This window comes from Toxorhynchites rutilus, chromosome 3 (genome assembly GCF_029784135.1).
Source record: "Toxorhynchites rutilus septentrionalis strain SRP chromosome 3, ASM2978413v1, whole genome shotgun sequence".
NCBI classification, from domain to species: domain Eukaryota; kingdom Metazoa; phylum Arthropoda; class Insecta; order Diptera; family Culicidae; genus Toxorhynchites; species Toxorhynchites rutilus.
This window is the reverse complement of record NC_073746.1, coordinates 90,918,198-90,935,949: the sequence shown is the minus strand read 5'-3', so window position 1 is coordinate 90,935,949 and position 17,752 is coordinate 90,918,198. Positions and strand designations below refer to the sequence as shown.

Genomic DNA, 17,752 nt, shown 5'->3' with positions numbered 1-17,752 from the left:
AATAATTCATAATACGTATCTAACCACATTGTGAGCTAACGCCGAATTGTAGGCAAAAAGATGGCTCGTTTCGTTGTGGAGGAAAACGAGTGGTAAGTAGAATCGAAATAACATACCCATTTTAAACGTCAAATTGTTAGCTTATAACACAACATATGTCACAATAACGATTTTGAGCAAATGCTTTTGAAAACTCTTAATGAATCGTTACATTTTTCGTAGAGTTACCCCCCTAAATAGAAATCAAAGACATAGTCCTATGTCAAAATATTTTGGCAATATAGTTGCACGGCCTTACAAAGGCTTAATACCAATAAGGTTGAAAACCACAAATATAAACTGTTCGCTCGATTTGCACAAATTGTCCTCATTTCACTTTTGATTTCCCAGTTCAAACAAACGATTTGATGCGCCACAATGTTTGTTTCTCACCATCGCACAGCATCGAAATCACCAAAATGCTGCCACCTGTTGCATGTTTTAAGGCGTAACATCTCTATGTTTCCTCATGTCCATTCACTAGTTGTACTTTTCTCTCATGTTGTGCCGTACGTATGGTTGAATATTTCATTCATGGTATAAACATTTTCCACGTTGCATATATTTATCTCTTTCTCCTACACAAGTATAGTGCTTTAGTTCCCTATTCTAAACATTGGAAATGAACAACAAGCCAGCCGCAGCCAGATATTCATTTTGTGATTATATTCTCCAACAACGAGGGGCTGTACGATGAATTCCTCTTTGTTCGCTGAAACGTGCCGCTCAGCTATCGAGCTATCCCTTTGTTAACACAATGAACTCACCCTATGATAAGATAAGTTCATCGCCGAGTGTACCTGTTGAATATCGGCGCGTGAATCGTTCTCCAGCGCTATCGCCTTCCCACTCTTGCCGGTTCGTTGCATATAATTGCGGACGGTATTCATTCCAAGACGTTCAGTTAGTAGCAAAGTTTCGTCGGATTTGGACGTTTGTTAGGCGCGGTAACAGTTTCGCGAGTGATTGAAGAAGTTCGAGTGTGTCTGTGTGTGCGTTGTTTTCCGTGATCAAGTACCTCAACGATCGTCTGGTGTGTCCCAATTGGCAAGGTAATAAATAATTGCACCGAAATCGTTGGGACGATTTATTTTTGTTTTCGATAAGAATTGTTTAGAGAATATTATGTAAATTTGCAACCGGGCGGATTTGCCGTGTTGTGCTACGTACTTGTTTGTGATTGGAGATTTTGCTGTCGCGAAGTCGTCAACAACTTCATCGAGCTTATCTTTATACTAGTGTTGGCGATTTACTTGCAGTATGGGTGTTCATTTAAGCGCACTATTTACACTTACTTCTCAAGAATTTCTTCTGTCCGCTGCTGTTCGGACCACGGCGAAAGAACAACGTGGCACATCGCACAATCATTATGCATAAGTTTGCGTCGCGACAGCCTGCGCCTAGCTTCAAACATTCCAACAATCAGAGCCCGGTTAGTGGAGGAGATAGCGACAACCGAAGATGCCCTCTACAGTGGCAAGCGTGAAAGAGAAAAAGCTTATATGTTGGTTGGCGAACGTGGACCATGTGCGCACCATGAGTTGTTCAGTACACTCCGCTAGCCAGGCAACTCCTCTAGACACGAAGAAGAAAGTTTCACTCCCCGCGAGATCCAGCGGACAACTTTCTGGCCTGGGTTAGTCTTTCACGTTTTGTCGTCGCGTACGGATCGGTGTTTGGTCGGTTATTTGCCTATAGCAAACAGAACTTGTTTTGTAAAGTTTCTCTTCTGTGTTCAATTGACTCTTAAAGGTAGTGAACATTGTGTTGTCTATTGTCACTGGTACAAGTGCAGTGTTTTGGAGTCAAGTTTAAGGTCAGTTTTGGGGATAACGTGGAAATTCCGTCCGAGAATTTGGATTAAATCATGGATTAAAAAAATGTGAAAATGGTTTAAAGTCGAAAAACTCAATACAGGAAGTAAAAAAAATGTGACCCAAAAGACACCGACAATTATTTGTCAACGCAAAGACACGGACTGGTGTTTGATATACATAGACACAGAGTTAAAAAGTGAACTAACTTTCTCTAACCATATATTGTTCCGAACTGCTCCTGACGATAAAATAGCTCGTTCATTTGAACCTAATCAATTTGATGCAGAGTTTTATCTAATAAAATCCAGAAAATATTCGATGCAAGGATGTTAGACCATAAAACCTGGCCTTTTTTATTTTACGTTTTCGAACATTAAATAACGCCCATAGAATAATCTATTTCTTCTGGCTAGAATTATCAGTGCACAACATTGTGATTATCGATGAAAACAATCAACATTACTTTGACTTGTGATCGACTTTTATGTATTTTATCAATTTCTCATCATCAGATAGAATGTGTTTTATGAATATGGGATCGAAGTTAACTACTATTTTCAGCACGAATTCGCATTTTGCGCGAATGAGTTGCTGAAAAAAATTCAGGTTTTTCGGAACTAGTCGAGCGGCAACGCGTTTTATGCCCAAACGGTCGTGTAAGATGGTACGAATTGAGTCTAAAACTGAAATGACCATTTTCAATTATCATTTTCTTCTCTATATCGATGTAAATCTCAGTTTACACGCGTTAGTAATTTGTGTCGATTTGACACAATCTTCTGATTCAAATTGTTGATGTGTCTTCGTTTTTTTTTATTGAACTATAATAACATTTTAGTTAATCGTCTAGTTTTCGACGAAATTCAAAAATTTAAGGGTCCGATGTACGTACGAGGTGTGTTGAAAAAGTGTCAATGTCTTTTTCAATCCTCGAAGAATTTACGCTATAAACTTTTTGGTATAACTTTGAGCTCCATCAGCGATGTACCCGTTATCTCGCCAATCGTTGCAAAGCTCCGTCCTTTCATAGGTATTTCAGTTTCAGGAACAGGAAACATTCACAGGTTGCCAAGTTCGGGTCACATGGTGGTTGAGACATTATTGTGATCTTGTTTTCAGCTAAAAAATCTCACACAAGTAACGATGAGTGAGCAGGTGTTGTATCGTTATGCAAAAACCACCGTTTTGAAAGTTTGTTTCGTATTGCTTCTCGTATGAGGTGCATAACTCTGAGGTAATACTCATCATTGACTGCACGACCTGGTGGTAAGAATTCCTGGTACATCAAGTCACGGTAAGCGGTAATCGGAGAAACCAATGGGCAATACTTCGATATTTGATCGAACTTGGCGTACTTTTGACGTAGAACTACGTCTTTCAGGAAGGGTGCAAAACCAGAAAACAGGTAACGTTTTTGTGAAATAAACTTAACGTTAATAACTATTTGCACACCAATGGAATCGGAAATTCTCTAAGATTCGTTTGATATACTATACACTACAATCCACTAATGACTAAACAGTTTAAATTAATAAAAACTGGAAGCATTCTCATATTCCGATACATTTGTTCTGCCGATTTGTGTGCATTCCCGAACAGAGTTGTCAATAACGAGCAACTGATACATTCGTTTCTGGCAGTTTTCAACATATTTGGTTTAAAGAAGCCATCCGCAATTTGAAGCCACACGACTGGACAACATCGTTGCTGGACGAGCTGGACGACGAGGGATTGAGTGCCTTTCTCAAAGCAATGAGGGTGGAAGTGTAGTGCAGGAGTAGAGTAAAGTTTTCCAAGGGCCTATCTAAAGGCTACATCCAAACTTGCGTTAGCAGAAAAAAATTCATCTTTGGCAGGAAAGATGCCATTTCCTGTGCATGAGAGTCAAATGCGCAAATAATGAGCTGTTTTAAAAGCTTAAAAATGGTTTGTATGTATGCGAGCAGACATCTCTTTCTGTTTTCTTCTCTCTTTTCATTTGGGATTGTGCCAAAAAAAAGTCTATACGACGTCAATGGGGATCGAACCAAGGTCGGCTGGAATGCAAAGTTACTTTACACGACCACGCTATCCATACAGCTGCCAGTGCTATTATAAAGGAGCGTGATAATATTACACCTCATCATAAAATGAAGTTGGAAGGTGTTTTCTAAGACGATAAAGAAGAACATGAACGAGAATAATCTTTCTCTGTCTGGGCCGTGTATTTGGCAAACTATACGAAAAGCTTTCATATACTTTCATTTAAATGTGTCTCCTGTTTCGCTCGCTCATATTGGCTCTAGCATATATATTATGCAAATGATATACATGTATTGGGGAGTAGAACATTTTATGTTATCTTTCAGCTCATTTAATGTAATAAATCGGGATGCCAAAACATGTGCTAAAAATTAACTTTGGGTGTAGAGACGAATGAACTGAAGAAGTTTAAAGTCTCTATAATACAAAATCTGACCCTGATGCCACACCACTTCTCGTTTAGTGATCATCGAAGCAACATGGTTGCCGCAGAGCGTCGAGCGGGAGAGGATTGTTTTCTTGTCGAATGAAGGAGGAGTATCGAATAGAGATTCTTTCCGCAAGGGCCTTTCTCGGGGCTAGAGTCGGAAGCTAAAAATAGAATAGAATGAAAACACCACGATGCGAGTGAGCTACCATAACACAACGAGCGGATATCATTCATGCCAAATGCTGATTTCACACACATAAACACACAGCTCGATATAAGGAGAGGAAGCCCTCTGTATCGAGGTGTGCTACGACAAAGAAAAGCATACGAAATTTGTTTGTGCTAGTGGGGATATGGAAGAGTATCCAGAATTTTGGAATATAGATACCATTTTGTCTCATATTCCGAACAGTCTCAAATTCCGAACACTTCATTTTTAAATGTAAATTTACTAAACTTTTATGCTATAAATAATTGAATAATGAAAACACAGACATTCTTCGAGGTATAGGCTTCATTTTGACATCAATTACAGGTAACGATACAGTCTATAATTTATAATATTAGGCATTTGCAAAAAAGTGACAGTCAAAACCCATGATGAAATGTTTGAGTTAGCAAATTCCGTAAAAACAAGCATCGTTCATTTTCTAGTTTTTGTAATTGTTTTAACTATTTTGTTTGTTGTTGTTATTTTAAGTGCTAGAGAATGGATGAACCTACAATAAATGGGTGATAAAAATGATATAGTGATGGATGTATGCAGAAATCTCCATTAAAATTAATATTGAAGGAGTGTTCGGAATATGAATCAAGTTTCTACGCTTGATTCAAATTTCGAACACTTCATTTTCAAATGTAAATTTAGTTATAAATAATTGGTTGATCAAAATCATTTACAGGTATCGATACAGCCTATAGTTTATAATATTGAGCATTTGCAAAAAAGTGATAGTCAAAACCAATGATAAAATGTTTGCGTTAGCAATTTCTGTAAAAAACAAGCAACGTTACAACTATTTTGCTTGTTGTTTTCATGTTAAGTGCTAGAAATGGTAAGAATCTACAATAAATGGATGAAATAAAATTATATTCTTATATTATAATAATATTATATTATATTCTAGTCAGAAATCTTCATTCAAATCAGTGTTCGGAATATGATTCAATGCGTAGAAACATGATTCAAATTGCGAACACTTCATTTTAAAATGTGAATCTACTGAAATTTTATGTTGTAAATAATTTAATATGCAAAAAAACCTAACATTCTTTCGGTTACAGACTTAATTTTAACATCATTTACAGGTATCGATACCGATATAGCGCCCTTGATCCCGAAACCATGTAAACTATAAGAAACAAATACAATCAATAATTACAAAAGCAAAATTCATTTTTTTGCGAGAATACAATTTTTCCAAACAACACTAGCTAATTGATTTTTTTTCTGTTCGTAATTTGAGACAAAAGTGATGAAACATATTTTTAGTTTTTCTCCATGAGTATGTGTTTATAAAACAACTTTATTGTAATCAAATTAAAAAGAAGGCTCTATTGTATCTAAAAATCAAATTGATTTCGTGAGAGAATACCATTTTGAGTAATTAGACACTGTTTAATGGCCATCAAAGCTTAAGTGTTCGGAATATGAGACAAAACGGTATACACTGCATTTCTTTAGATAAACGTATAATTCATGAAAGTATGCTTTCAAATTCCAGTAGGGAAACCTTACTGTTGCATGTTGTGGGGTTCGATCATATCTCAAGCGGAATATCTGACCAAAAGGGTTCATAGTTTGTGATCGATACTGAGTGGGAAGGAGAAAATCTGATGCAAGTTCAAACAAATAAACGAGAAGTGCTGATAGCTTTTGACTCTACTCGACTCTTTCGAGTCTACTGAAGTAATAAAAAATTAAATCACTAAAAAGATATTACAAAAATTACGATGCACTCTAAAATAATATCCGAAGCTATAAGCGATAAGTTTTTTTCGGTCGTGGCTCTCCGAGGCTCTTTCATTGGTTCGATTGCTCTACGGTTTCGACTTCATAACCTTGTACACATGGTTCGTCACCAATTATGATACTTTTGAACAAAGTTTGGATTATAATTGCTATACTTATGCGAAGGTTCTTATGCGGCTTTAGAACAAACTTCGCTAACAAACCTAAAACATTCGAGATGTCAAAAAAATATTTCGTCAAAAAAATATTTCGAGATGAAAGTAGATCTCGACGTTTTTATGCTTCCATGGTTTATTTCCATGGTTTATTTATTTACATTTACATCTATCAACAGGTTCAATTACAACCGTTTCATGCAATTTGAAGACATTTGGGACCAAAGGTTTTTTTTTGAAAACCCCGATTTCCTTTACCTTACCGCTTTGCGCCACTCTCTCTTAAGTCCGATTGAGCTGATATTTTGCATAGGGTGTTTTTTCGAGGTGGTGAACATTTTTATGGGTTAATTTTTTGAAATTCGAGATGACAATTCTTATTGATATCCTAATGTATATAATTTTTGTTTAAGTAACTATTTGGAACCAAAAAGGCAATAGATAGTGGCTTTTGCGATGTTGTTTTTCATGTCATCCTAGAAAATCATATAGAAACTTGATTTTTTATATCAATCAAATTAAAATTCTATGACCGCTTTATAATTTGTTCTTTGACACCTCACTTCTATCTTTTCAAATTTCGTTGCAATATCATTTTGAACAATTCCTGGCGAGCCTCATATTAGAAATATCAAAATTCATGATTTTCACTCCACTGCACTAACACAGCCATTCTATGCCTGTATGCCTCAGATTTTCGTGAAAAGTGTTGTTCGCAAACTATTAGACCCGTATTTTTCAATTAAGGTTTAATTAAGCTAAAGTTTTTCACACAACATATCCAAAAATCAGAAAGCAGTTTTTTCGTTTTTAAACGGTTTTATTTAGCTTGCCCTGTAATCTGTTTGTATGTTTGTATGTTTGTATGTTTGTATGTTTGTATGTTTGTATGTTAGTATGTTTGTATGTTTGTATGTTTGTATGTTTGTAACATGTTTGTCTGTAGCGCTGACCCACAATAATAGAAATTTGACCCCCGTCCTGTTGACCGATTGATCTGAAATTTGGAACACCCTTTATCTCTGTAGTCATTATAAAACTGCGTATTTCATGATCTTGAAAATCCAAGATGACGGCCGCTACAAAATGGCGGATCACATATTTTCACAAAACCTCATCAATATGGGTTTTCCAGAACCAGAACAATATGAGTATCAAATGAAAGGGCTTGACTAGTAGAATACGGTTATTTATGATAAATGTAAATCTAAGATGGCTGCCACTACAAAATAGCAGACTACATTTTCCTTCAAAACCTCATTAATATGGGTATCAAATGAAAGGGCTTGACTAGTAGAACACGGTTATAAATCCTATTTGGCCGTCGCTACAAAATAGCTGATTCCATATCATCTCAAAAAAAAGGTTAATTGAGATATGTGTATCAAACGAACAAAATTGACTTGGAGAACACACTATGTATTTTCTGCAATCCACTCAACATCGGTATCAAATAAAATTTTTTGACTGAAAGAATACAGTACAATGGTTTTATTGTAGAGAAATATTCTGATGAAACAGATAATGTACAAAAAACTAGAAAATAAAATAAGTAAAACATACTTTTTAAGTTAAACGGTTTAATTGTGGTTAAACATAATAATGTACTAAAAGCTAGTAAATAATTAGGCAAGTAGCAGTTAGCAGTTATCACACCTATCCTTCTTTAGTCTAGGGCATTGATGAGACAAATAAAATCGTGGGGCACGTTGGATTTTCATTATCCACAATTAGCGACTCCATCATATGTCCCACGATTTTATTTTAGTCTTATCAATGCCCTAGACTAATGAAGGTGTTCGGGCGGTTTAGAAAACACGCCGACAAAAATGGATTGCTTACAAAAAACGCTTTAACCTCAATTTGTAATAAATGAATGTTCGCTATATTGACGTAGGACTACGTCTAACCGGAAGATATAGGGGGTGAAATGGAAATCTAGGCACTGAACAAGTAGGAAAAAATGCAAGATTTGGAACGCTTATAACTCGAGCATTTCTCAATAGATCGCAAAGGTTTTTGCATCAATTGATAGGAAATATATCTACGCATCTATCAGAACGAATAACATTTCATTTTTCTTGAGATAAATAATTGAATAATTGTGAAATATCAAGCATTCTCAAAATTCACTATGTGCCCATTTTTGATTGGTTCATTTTGTGCTCCTCAAATCGTACCGACCAAAACGGGCAACCAGAGCAGCAGCGAAATAGAATGAAGCACGATTGGAAAGGAAAAAGAAAAAAATGAACGAAACATTGGTCGCAGTCTCACACATGCGTAATTCTCGAGCCAGCCAGTCAGCTTAAAAATCCCCGCTCCGCTGCCGTAACGATCATTCTCATTCAAACCGTACACCACATCGGTTCGCATCACAACACATCAACAAACCAACCCAAGCACCCATGTCTGGACATGGTAAAGGATGAAAAGTGAAGGGAAAGGCAAAATCCCGCTCGAACCGTGTTGATCTGGAGTTCCCCGCAAGGGTAGCTAGGCCGAGCGCGTTAGTACCAGTGCACCAGTCCACCTAGCCGGCGTTATATAGTTTCGGCCGCCGAAGTGATCGAGTTAGCTGGTAAAGCTGCTCGCGACGATAAGAAAACCCGCATTCGGAACAGAACACATTCGGTTCTGTGGACATCAAGACAACAGGCAGTTGCAGCGAGTGGCGAGTGGCAAACGCAATCGCAAAACGGCATCAGGTAGCAGAAGAAAAAAGTTTGTCCTTTATACACACTGCTTTGGTGGCAAATCTAGAACAAGGCGGCATCGAGGGCGTTCGAAATGGTTTTTTTCAAAACCACGAGTACTAAGTTTTCTAAATTGGAACCATTCCATAAAACAAGGCGCTTTTCAGGGCCATTAAACCTTCCAAAAAAGAGTTTAGGAAATACAGTTCAATGCTTTCTAAAACAATATCCAAAATAATAATAAAACACAAATTGATTTTTTTATAATTTGTTTACCAGGATATGATGAGTATGTGAATTTGGCAGTTGTTCTGAGCTTATTGATTTTCACCAATTCTTAAATTGCTTCTAGATTGAAAGTACAGTAATTTACACTTATCTCGACATTTAGCTAATTGGACGGACCAGTAATGCGACATATTTAGTTGGACATTTTTGTAAACATAGAGTTCGGGGTCCAAATTATGACCCCACATTGAAGGTCGACACTGTACCACTGTCATCGCAAATGTTCAATTACAGGTTAAAATTACCTCCAATCCGATACTGAGTGGTGGTAATGCGACGTGCCATTGAATGTAATTTACTGTAAAATATGTCACAAGCTGGATGGGAAGAAATTTTCCAACTGTGAAAGCTGTGGCGAGTGGCAAACGCAATACCTAAACAGGAAGGTTTAACCGAACAAGATGGGAATATCGAGTGATAACAAAAACACAACACCAAAGGTTCTTTTCAGAAACATCAACATATTCATGAAGAGTAAACAGTAAACTAATCCATTTTTAAGGTAGATAGGTAGGTATTCACGTAGGAGAAGAAAATAAAACAATATATTTAAAATATATATTTAACAAAAGCTGTCCCTTTTGTATAGTCCTACGTCACTCCGGTTATGTCCCCGACATTACCCACCCGTCTTTTTTCCTCTTCTATCGGATACACTTTAAGTTGAGACGTTTTCACTTCGTGTCTGGTTTCGTTCTGATGCGATGCAATGAAAGTTCGGCACCCAGCGAAAGGGTTACTCATCGTCGGGGTTATCTGCGTTAATGGTGCTGATGTTGCTGTTGTTATTACTGCTGCTGGTGTTGCCGCTCGCTTCGGTTGTCGTCGTATATCGGTGGTCGTATGAAAACTACATGAATATGCGTGAGTCGCGCGCTCGGTTGATGGAAAGTATGTTTGTGTATGGCTTCGACGGTAGAGGTGTGCAAATCAGCTCATCATGATGAACAGCTCTGATCATATCAGCTCATCTAAATGAGCTGTTCTTTATGAACAGCTCTTCAGCTCAGTTGTCAGTGCCGACTTTCAATTTGGGTCCCAAACTCGATAGCCACGAAGCCAGTTTGAAAATGTTAAAATTCAAATGAAATTTTTCACACCATATTATTAATTACTTGAAACACGTATTCCAGACTATTATTTACAACAGACTCGGCGAGTACAACATTTCCGACATTTTTACTGAGGCTTTACATTACAATAGAAAGTTTTCTTCAAAAAAAAAAATCTTATGAGATTTTTGCACCGCCTGCAAACAAAGTGTTTTTCATTGAAATAGAATACTCATTTGATACACAGAAGTTAATTTTCATTAATAATTTGAATTTTAAAAACGTGTTCATTCTGCCTGAGAGCCAATTATTATTTTTGGCGCCCCCTAAACTGGTAAACAAAGCTCAATGCCGTCAACGCGAATATAACAGTTGAAAAGACGAGGGACAAATGAAACTAAACTGATGTCTTAACACGAAGAGCGAGAGACGGTCAGTTTATTTGAATCTTACAGCTCACACACTCTCTTCAATTCTACAGCTCTTTTCTCTCCTTCATCATCATCAAAGTGAGCTGAAGAGCTGTTTGATTTTTTTTTGCGAGCTGTTCCGCGTCAACTCACTTCAAAGAGTCGATTCTTCGGAACAGCTCATGAGCGGATGGCACATCTCTATTCGACGGGCGTAGTAAAAAAGTAAAAATCCCATTCTTCCGTTGAAGACGGAACAGAAGGAGAGGTGTGATAACTGCTAACTGCTACTTGCCTAATTATTTTCTAGCTTTTAGTACATTATTATGTTTAACCCCAGTTAAACCGTTTAACTTAAAAAGTTTTTTTTTACTTATTTTATTTTTAGTTACGATTTTTCAAAGTTAACCGATGGTCCGAAAAACATGTTTTCTCATTCTTGCACAAAAACAAACTTTGTTCAAAAATTCCGAACTTTTAAACTACCTGACCAATTCAGGTAACCGACATATGAAATTGAAACAAAATGAGCTAGTCATCTTTGGTAAAATATTAAACTCGTGAAAAACATGGATTCACAAAGTGAACCTCTCTGTTTTTTGGATATATTATGAAAAAAAACCTCAGCTTTCCAGAAATTTTTCAGACAATCGGTTAGCTTTGAAAAATCATAACTCAAAAACGAAAATAAAATGGTGGGCTATATCTATGATATAACAGCTAGGTTGACGTGGGATTACCGTTGGCTTAGTAATAATTTGTTTGTATTGATTAATTGATTGAATGAAACCATTTTCGAATTCCATTGAATTCATATTTGCTGTTGAATTCAATTGAATTTGTACAAACACCATGTAATGTAAAGCACCTTGGTTTTGATGGTTGTGTTAAGGAACACATGTTGGTGGGAACAAAAGTTTCCCCAACTTGTATGTATTTACAATACTAATTTCCCCAAGTTCCTTGATTCTGATGGCTGTGTTAGGGAAATCGTAAATCGGGCCAATCAGAACGGGGCAGTTAAGGCGTTTAGATAACGCTTGACATTTCACAGTTATTCAATTGCTCATCTCAGGAAAAATAACATTTTATCAATTGTGATAGATGCGTAGAAATATTTCCTATCAATTGATGCAAACATCTTTTCTATTAAGAAATGTTCGAGTTATAAGCATTCGAAATCTTTCATTTTTTCCTGCATGTTCTGTATTTAGGTTTCCATTTAACCCCCAATATATTCCGGTTAGACGTAGTCCCACGTCAAAAACGCCTCTCTGATTTTGACGTAGGACTACGTCTTTCATTTCTATACCGGGGTGTAAAACCAAAGTTTCGAGAACGAAAGCGTTACGCTGGAGACCGAGATTTTGAGCGTTAATAGCTCTTAAACAACTGAACGAAATGGTATGATAAACACTTCATTCGAAAGATAAAATGTCTACGCGTCATATACTTGTTACTTTTTGATCCAAAAACTTGTTTCAATAGTCTTAAAATTGCTTTCAAAACAGGCTATTGAAATCACCAATCGGTATATAAGCGAGCGCCGCTCGTAAACCCACTCAGTTATGATTGAACAGCGATTGGAGCATGTTGTCGCTGTTGTTGTGAAGCTAATTTCGTTTATCATGAAAACGCTGATGAACGGTGTCACCAAGAGCCTGTTTGTGCACCTAAGGCCAAAAGGGAATCCATCAGGAAGAGAGTGATGCCACGGTTCCGCTTGAAACATCGGAGCAGCCGCCACACACACACACACACATACACGCGCGGAATTCTCGTTGCTATCATCGTTGTTGAAAAATAATCTGCCAGTTCCCCTGGGAATTGAAAAATACATTCATGCGAAAGAGTTTATTTTAATGTTTTCTATCCATATAACACTGCAACCAAATACATTTGGTTTTGTTATTTTTTAATCAATCGCAATTAACAGGAAAGCTTCTGAATATTTTTTTTCCCCATCAGTGGAAATTTTCCTATCCAATATTGGATGCATAACATGAAAAACGGAAAATGTTTCACATCGCGAAAATCAAGTCATTTTCAAGCGATTATTTGCTTTCTACTCATATAATGCTGCGACCAAATACATTTCGTTTTGGATTTTTTCAATCAAGTGCGATCAACGTAAGACCATGTCTTTTGGCAATTTATTAGAGGTGCAATGAATCTTTAGGAATTCCTGCTCTACGTGCACTGGCAAACAATGTTTACTCAACAATTTCTCAAACGAGAAATGGGTGTTGTGAGAAAGGATTAGCGAACGCGAAAACGACAAACGGGAGAAAGATACGTTTGGAGGTTGAAGGAAATTGGCAGAAAACTTCTTCATTCTATCATTCAAATAATGTGATTCATACCACATCGTTTTGCCAGAAAGAGATTATTAATGTTCAAAGGAGGAATCGAGTCCTCCGAGGAAATTACCCAGCGCAAATTAGAGTCGACTATCGATTGCGGCATTCGTACACAAATAATTTTATAATGCAGTTTCACCAAAGTGATTTCTTCGGATATATTCACTACATCATGTCATGTATTTCATATTCTTCATTAAGAAATCCATATCCATGGCACCTATCGGTAACGAATTATTATCGAAACCACGATTTTCGCTAAATGCTCCTTTCAGTTCGGCCTGTAAAAAACTTTTCTGTACTCTAATCCATCAAATTTGGAGCCCTGAAAAGGGCCGTTGATTATATGCTAAGCTAATATAGCACGCTCTCCTCGGATACGATGGGCCAGATGGATGTCCTTGGGCATGATGTGACGCGTTTTGCATGGATAGCACACAAATTGGTATCTTCGAATAAGCCTCCTGCAGCGTCATAGCCGCGGAACTTTGGAAGCGCAAGTCGGTTTTGAAGTCCTGAGCAATTCCACGATCCAAATGCTGCAAAGGTAGCTGCGGATCAGCAATTCGATCGACTTCTGATAGCGATGAATTTCACGCAAAGTTCCCGGTCGATAGCGATGTGGCTTCTCCACCTATCCTGCTACTGGTGCGCTTATCCGAGCTGACTTCGTGTGCCTTACCACCAAATGACTAACGAGCTGTCTGCGAAAGACTAACGAGCTCGAGTCCTCACGGTGCGAGAGTAGAGTAAGAAATGAACGAAAGCAAAGGAAGCGTCATTTTATAAACCATAAAAGTATAGAATCTAAATCCCACCCTTATTATATTCGTGAGTATACAGTAAGCTTATATAATAAAGAGGGTGGGGTTTACATTCGATTCTTTTATGTTTTATAAAATGACACTTCCCTTGCTTTCGTTCATTTCTTACTCTACTCTCGCACCGTGAGGACTCGTTTCATCGGGACTAAGCAGACAGCTCGTTAGTCCTTCGGTGGTAAGGCACCACGAAAGCAGCTCCGATAAGCGTACCAGTAGCAGGATAGGTGGAGAAGCCACATCGCTATCGACCGGGAACTTTGCGTGAAATTCATCGCTATCGGAAGTCGGCCGAATTGCTGATCCGCAAGCTACCTTTGCAGCTTTTGGTTCGTGGAATTGCTCAGGACTTCAAAACCGACTTGCGCTTCCAAAGTTCCGCGGTTATGACGCTACAGGAGGCTTATTCGAAGATACAAATCAACGTAAAACGCGTCACATCATGCCCAAGGACATTCAGCTGGCCCGTCGAATCCAAGGCGAGGGTGCTATATTAGCTTAGCATATAATCAACGGTCCTTTTCAGGGCTCCAAATTTGATGGATTAGAGTTCAGAAAAGTTTTTTGCAGGCCAAACTGAAATGAGAATTTTCGTTTGGATGCCATACAGCATCGAGAAAATTCCGGAAAGATCTAATCGTTGCTGAAAAATAATCTGCCAGTTCCCTGGGAATTGAAGAATACATCCATGCGAAAGAGTTTATTTTAATGTTTTCTAATTATATGGCGAACACAGCGACCAAATACATTTGATTTCGTAATTTTTCAATCAAGTGTAATTAGCTGGAAAGCTTCTGAAGATTATTCTTTCCCATCAGTAGGATATTTTCGTATCCAATAATGGATGCATAACATGAAAAACGGAAAATGTTTCGTATCGCCAAAATTATATAATTTTCAATCGATTATTGCTCAGTCGCCGAAATTTTCATACTCAGAGAGTTCATTCTCCTCTAATTTGCCTTCCAAATTGCCATCGTAAACCACACCTTCTCTCGATTCAATCACGCACGAAAAGCATACTGAAATGATATTCTGGTGGTGAAACCCATTCATTTTTCGTGAGGCGTCGTGCACAAATTACGTAACGCGATAAGGGGGGAGGGGTTAGATGTTGCGTTACTTTCTGTTTATTAGGGATAGGAAATTGCGTTACGAAAGGGGGGGGGGAGGTTCAAAATCCGGATTTTTGCGTTACGTAATTTGTGCACGACGCCTGAGGACATCGACAAGACAACATCGTTACTGAACGAGCTGAACGGCGAGGGATCGAGGTATTCATTACCTGGCTTGACCTGACTTGAAATGCAATCAGTTTGTTTTAACTGTGAGGGAGCGCAGAAAAGCCGATCGATCAGAAGGAGAAGAGAAGGTGACCAAGAGAGTATCAGCATCGAAATACGGTTCCTCGGGAAGACATAGAAGCAGCCGCCACACACACACACATACACGCGCGCAACTCTTTTCGTTTGCTGGTTATCGAGAGGAAACCTGGAAAGAAATGATCGTTGCTGAAAAATAATCTGCCAGTTCCCCTTGGAATTGAAAATTACATTCAAGCGAGTTTATTTTAATGTTTTCTATCCATATAATACTGCGACCACATACATTTGGTTTTGTGATTTGTCAATCAAGTGCAGTTAACAGGAAAGCTTCTGAAGATTATTCTTCAGAACAAGGTTTTTTGTATCCAATATTGGATGCATAAAACCTTGAGTCTTCAAAGTAACACTCTCGTTTTTGAAGTCACCCAAATATTTATTTATTCATTCATTCAGGATGGATTTAGATTCAACTTCAAACAAATGATCTCTAAATCAACGATAGTCCTACGTCACCCTTGCGGTTATACCATAGATATAACCCACTTCCTGTTTTTGGATGTGTTATGTAAATAACTTCAGCTTCCAAGCAAAAAATATAAAACATATTGCGCTCTCGATCCCGACACAATGTAAAATAAAAAAATAAATAGAATCTATAATTTGGTAAACAGAATTCAAGTTTTTCGCAAGTGTTATATTTTTTCAAAAAAGACAATTGACTTCAATTTGATATGTCGATCATCTGTATCGGTCCAGTAGTTTAAAAGTTATTTATTTTTCAAAAAAGTAAAAACTTGATTGAAAACTTTCACCTGTTATTATATGAACTTTGGTTTATTTGCATGCACGTAAACTTTAATACATATCAAAATAGACTGCGAGTGAAAAAAAGCCGATTTTCTTAGTTTGATAGCTGCACCAAGACGAAGTTGCAAAAAGACATTTCAATCGCCGTGGGAGTGTCCCGGTGGACCGTGAAAAGGGTCTTAGACCGAGAAAAGAAAGGACAACTGTCCGCGAAGATGACCTCAGGTCGTCCGAGGTCAGCTCCGATTCCGAGGGTTATCGCTGTCATTAAAAGGACTATTCGGGTGAACCCAGAGCGTTCAATGAGTAAAATGCAAAAGAAACACAAGATCAGCGACTTCACAGCACGGAAGATCATGAAGGAAGTTTGCGGGATGAAGTCGAGGGCATGGAAAAAAAACTCTCATGAATACCAACCGCATTCGGGAGCAACGAGTCGAGCGATGTTAGAAAATCCGGTAATCTTGTTCACCGTCAAATTTCGGATCCGATCGTTATATTGGTTCTCTCCAAGTAAAACACGTGGCCGACGAGGTTCAAAACGTGTATCTGACCAAGCATCCTGCTAGCGTTGTGTTGTTTGGCTTCCAGTGGTAAATAAATGAATCCTCTGGATTATGGCGCGACATGAAGGCCAAGACTTGTTCTAAACGCCACTCGAGTACAGCAAGCCTTAGACAAACATTGTCATGTACCTGGAGGAGAGTGGATACAGGATACATTATTAGGAGCTGCCATGCGTTCCGGAAGCGTGTGGAGGCCGTAATTGCAGCAAGTGGAAACTCGATCGGTGATTAACGTAGTTTAATACTCTCAGGAACACCCTTCTTTTGGATAATTAATTAAAAAAATGGGTGGGTTATATCTATGATATAACCGCAAGGTTGACGTGGGACTATCTTAGCTTAGCAATCACTTGTTCGTATTGAATAAATTCTTGATTGAATGAAACAATTTCCGAATTCAATTGAATTCAATAGATTTGCTTTGTAAGTAAAATAATTTAACATGTAAGGTCAATTCATGCATTGTGATAGATTACGTTTTTCGTACAAGTGACTTAATTGACAGTTATTTTACCCTTGGTATGATACCTAGGACAAAATATGCTAACGGAAGAATAATCAAACGATTATTTTATTTTAAATTTCCCTCTGAATTTGCATCTCTCAACTGTACGTACTTCTCGAACCACGAATTTGCTTCAAACCTGAAAGTTCATTCGCCTCTAGTGTCTGCACGATTTTTCCAGGTTCCTAAGTTTAGAAGTCCGTGTTAGGGAAACATATTCTAGTCTGCACATAGGCAAGCGAGTACAAAAGTACTCGCAGTTTGCATTTATTTGCAAAGCTGATTTCCCCAGAAACCTTGGATTTGAAGTATGTGTTAGGCAAACACATTTCAGTCGAAACAAAAATGATCCCGACTTGCATGTATTTGCAATGCCGATTTCCCCAGACACCTTGATTCTGAAGTCTGGGTTAGGGAAACACATTTCAGTCGGAACAAAAATACTCCCCTGCACCTGCATGAATTTTCCAATTTCTCCAGACACATA

At 37.8% G+C, this 17,752-nt stretch overlaps 1 protein-coding gene across 2 annotated transcripts in view; it reads left to right on the top strand.

Annotated features, from left to right (window-relative positions):
* The first annotated feature begins 931 nt into the window (after positions 1-931).
* The window catches only part of LOC129779275 (peptidyl-prolyl cis-trans isomerase FKBP2), a 78,283-nt gene continuing 61,462 nt past the window's right edge, over positions 932-17,752 (top strand). The window contains exon 1 of one of the 2 annotated variants that reach the window (XM_055786669.1): positions 932-1,091. The gene's annotated coding sequence lies outside the window, so the exon portion shown is untranslated. Of the gene's footprint in view, positions 1,092-1,682; positions 1,856-17,752 lie in introns of those variants that run through there. The other variant, XM_055786670.1, reaches the window with a different exon arrangement.